This window comes from Balaenoptera ricei, chromosome 3 (genome assembly GCF_028023285.1).
Source record: "Balaenoptera ricei isolate mBalRic1 chromosome 3, mBalRic1.hap2, whole genome shotgun sequence".
In the NCBI taxonomy this organism is placed as follows: domain Eukaryota; kingdom Metazoa; phylum Chordata; class Mammalia; order Artiodactyla; family Balaenopteridae; genus Balaenoptera; species Balaenoptera ricei.
Window position 1 is genome coordinate 85,774,417 of NC_082641.1, and position 3,683 is coordinate 85,778,099.

The window sequence follows — 3,683 nt, forward strand, 5'->3', positions numbered from 1 at the left end:
GAAGAGACCTTCCTTTCTCCATTGTATGTTCTTGGCTTCTCTGTGTTAAATTAGTTGTTTATATATGTGTGGGTTTATTTATGGGCTCTAAACTCTGTTCCATTGGTCTGTAAGTCTTTTGCTGCTGATGCCATGCTGTTTTGATTACTATAGCTTTGTAGTGTAATTTGAATCAGGGAGTGTGATACCTCCAGCTTTGTTATTTTCTTATCAGAATTGCCTTGGGTATTTGGGGTCTTTTGTGGTTCCATACAAATTTTAGAATTTTTTTTTGTTCTATTTCTGTGAAAAATATCATTGTGATTTTTACAAGGATTGCATTGAATCTGTAGATTGTTTTAAGTAATATGGGCATTTTAACAGTGTTAATTCTTCCAATTGATGAGCATAGACTATCTTTTCATTTCTTTGTGTCTTAATTTTTTTCAACAATGTCATAATTTTTAGGCCTTTCACCTCCAGTAGTTCTGGGTGAGGAAGGAAGTGATAGAAAAAGTAGAGAAAGTTCATATGTATATGTATATCTATCTACCTACCTACCTACCTACCTACCTACCTACCTACCTACCTATGTATCTATCTGTATATACATATATACATATGAAAACAAAAGCAAGGACAAAAAATAAATATTAAAAACTGTAAGTTACTAAAACTTTTCTGAAAAACGTTAAGAATTATATCTTCATTTTGAAAGGGAATATCATGTCTCAGAGAAAGTTTTCACAAGCAGCCAAAATCAAGACAAAATTGACCTAAGCTCAAAATACTTTCACAAATGAATTGCTTTAAACAACTTAAAGATAATCCCAATACTACTTAAACTATTTTAAACCATAAACAAAGGGAGAGACAACTTCCAAATTCTTGTTATAAAGTAAGTGTAATATTGCAAAATCTGATAAAAACGCTCTAAAGGAACCTACAAAACCAATCGTGCATGTGAATATCAGTAAAAATCTTTGATTTGTAAAGTGAATATGATTGCAATAAAAACACCATCTTTTTATTTTCTTGAGCTACAAAAGTTAATTATGACATTTATGTGAAAGGACAGACAAGAAAGAATAGAGAAACCAGTAAACCATGAAAAGGGTGTTCTAACCCCCCACCCCATATGAAATGTATTTGAGTCCTCTATAATTAAGAGAGTAAGATATCGGAATATGAGTAGACCAGAATAGAAAATCTGAAAATAGATATATTTGCAAAGAAAAACTTCATATATTATAAACATAGCATCAGAAATCAGTGAGCAAAAAATATTATGTATAATTAGTAGTGTTGCAATAATGTCATAGCTATATGAAGAAAAGATAAGAAGATAACTTCACACTGCAAGTATTAGAAAAGAAATATGTGTGAATGCACCTACAAACTTGAAAGAAGGGAAGAGTCCTAAATGTGACTAATGAAATAGAATCAATAAAGGATAAAATTAATATTAGTTATGTAACTTGTCCAAAAAATATACATGACTGATAAACATTATAATCAACAAATAGACAAATGACAAAACAGTGAAACCTATTTTCAATGAAAAAGGTTTAAATGATGTCAGGTCTATTCATTAATAGAATTTTAAGATGCAATATATTTGTGATATAAACCAAGCCAGATATTCAGATATTTCCTTAATATCTTTTACTCTAAAGATAAGAAGAAATGCAAAGTGTCACTTCAGCAGCACACATACTAAAATTGGAATGATATAGAGAAGGTTAACTTGGATCCTGTGCAAGGATGATAGGAAAAATTAATGAAATATTCTATATTTTTTGATACACTTAAAAATTATTAAAATGTTATGTATATTCTACCACAATAGAAATAAATAAATAAATAGACATGAAAATAGAAATGAAAAAATTAAAATAATATGGTGAATAAAAAGACAAGGACATTTAAAATTTTCTCAGTAATTTTAATTTTAGTAAAAATATTAGTATTAGTATCATTCTGAGCTCATATTGATAGTAAAGAAAAAAGGAAAATCTAGCTGATTAGATCAGTCTTAATAAAAACAATAAGAATGAAAACTAGACATAATGTACCTGTTGATGTGTTACAGTAGGAAGCTCACAACTCCTCCTATGAAGTAGTATTATCAAAAAATAGAACAAAATTTGATCAGCTTTCTAAAATGTAAGTTTATTTTACAGGAAATAAAGTAGTATGCAGACCATCTTAAGTGATACAAAAAATACAATAAGCAAAATCTGGAAGGTGCAAAATTATTATATAATCAATGCCCTTTCTTTCTTTATTGAATAAATTATAAGAAAAAAAGATGGGAAGCTTATAAATTAAAAGCAATTTAAACTATACCAATAAAATGCAGTATGCACTTTGTTTCCTGATACAAACAAAGTGATTGTAAATTAAAAATACTATAAGGTATTGGAGGAAATGTGAATACTGTGTATTTCATAACATTAAAAGAATTATAATTAATTACCTTAGGAATAATAAAAACATAGGAATAATGAGTTTTAAAGTATCTTAAATACATACATACTAAAGGATCTATGGATGCAATAAGTGATATCTAGGATTTGACTGAAAAAATATCTAGGGTGGTGTGTGGGATGGAGATCAGGTATAGACTTAGAGAAAAATTGATTGTGTTAATGCTGGATATTGGATCCATGTAGTTTCATTATGTTACTTTTTTCTTTTATATATTTATATTTTTACATAATATTTTTATGAAGTACTAGCACTAGTATCATAGACAAAATATTAATGGGTGAGGGAAAAATCATTGTTTCAAGCTATTTACAAGACTATGAGAAGTAACAATGAGAAAGAACCTAAGTTTATGTATACTTTATCTTCTTTTAAAATCTTTTTTACTTATATTGCTTCAACCCACTGTCCAATGAGCTCATGCTTTTGTATTTTAAAATGCATGTGGCTCGTTACACAGAAAAATTGTTAACTAAAAAATGTTGGTCAAATTGTTTTGTAATACAGTACCATGTCTTGGCCATTTGTTTTAAACTTTAAGTAATCTTAAGGATTAGGCATTAAATGCCAAGTACTTTTTAAAGTACATTTGCTGTTTATTCTTCACCAGGGAGAAATCTGACCTCATTCCTTGTTCTAAATAACACAACAGTGCCCTAGTGATTAGCGTATCAGGTCAGATGGGAGAAAAACATATGGCTTTGCACTTTTAACAACATACTCAACCTTAACCAGTTACCAAGGCATTTAAAGGCAAAACATAAAAGACGTCAATTTATTAAGCATGGTGGGCAATAAATTTTAAAAAACAAATTATATATTTATGTTACTAATACAGAAGTAACAGTGTCCTTCATTTTAAATGTGCAGTTCGATAGACCAGGGGCAACGGTCATTTAACTACCACCACAGTCAAGGTTTAGAACACTCCCATCACCACAAAAGCCCCCTTGTGTTCCTTAGCAGTCAATCCCTGCCCCGACCCTTGCTTCTAAACAATCATTGATCTGCCAGAAAGCAAACTATGGTTTTGCCTTTTCTAGAATTTCATATAAATTTCATACAGAACCCTAGAGTGTGTAGTCTTAAGTGAGTGGCTTCTTTTACATAATTGCTGACCATGCAATACTGGAAAAGCTTGCTGTATTATTCCTGAGTGGCTTCTTGATATAATAGAGATAGCACTGAAAAATAGGGCAGATCTTACTTCTCTC

The 3,683-nt window shown here is 29.9% G+C and overlaps 1 non-coding gene across 1 annotated transcript; it reads left to right on the forward strand.

Annotated features, from left to right (window-relative positions):
- The first annotated feature begins 1,672 nt into the window (after nucleotides 1-1,672).
- On the forward strand, nucleotides 1,673-1,779 carry LOC132364179 (U6 spliceosomal RNA). The gene has a single exon (XR_009502733.1). It is a non-coding gene; the product is annotated as a U6 spliceosomal RNA (small nuclear RNA).
- Nucleotides 1,780-3,683: the final 1,904 nt, after the last annotated feature.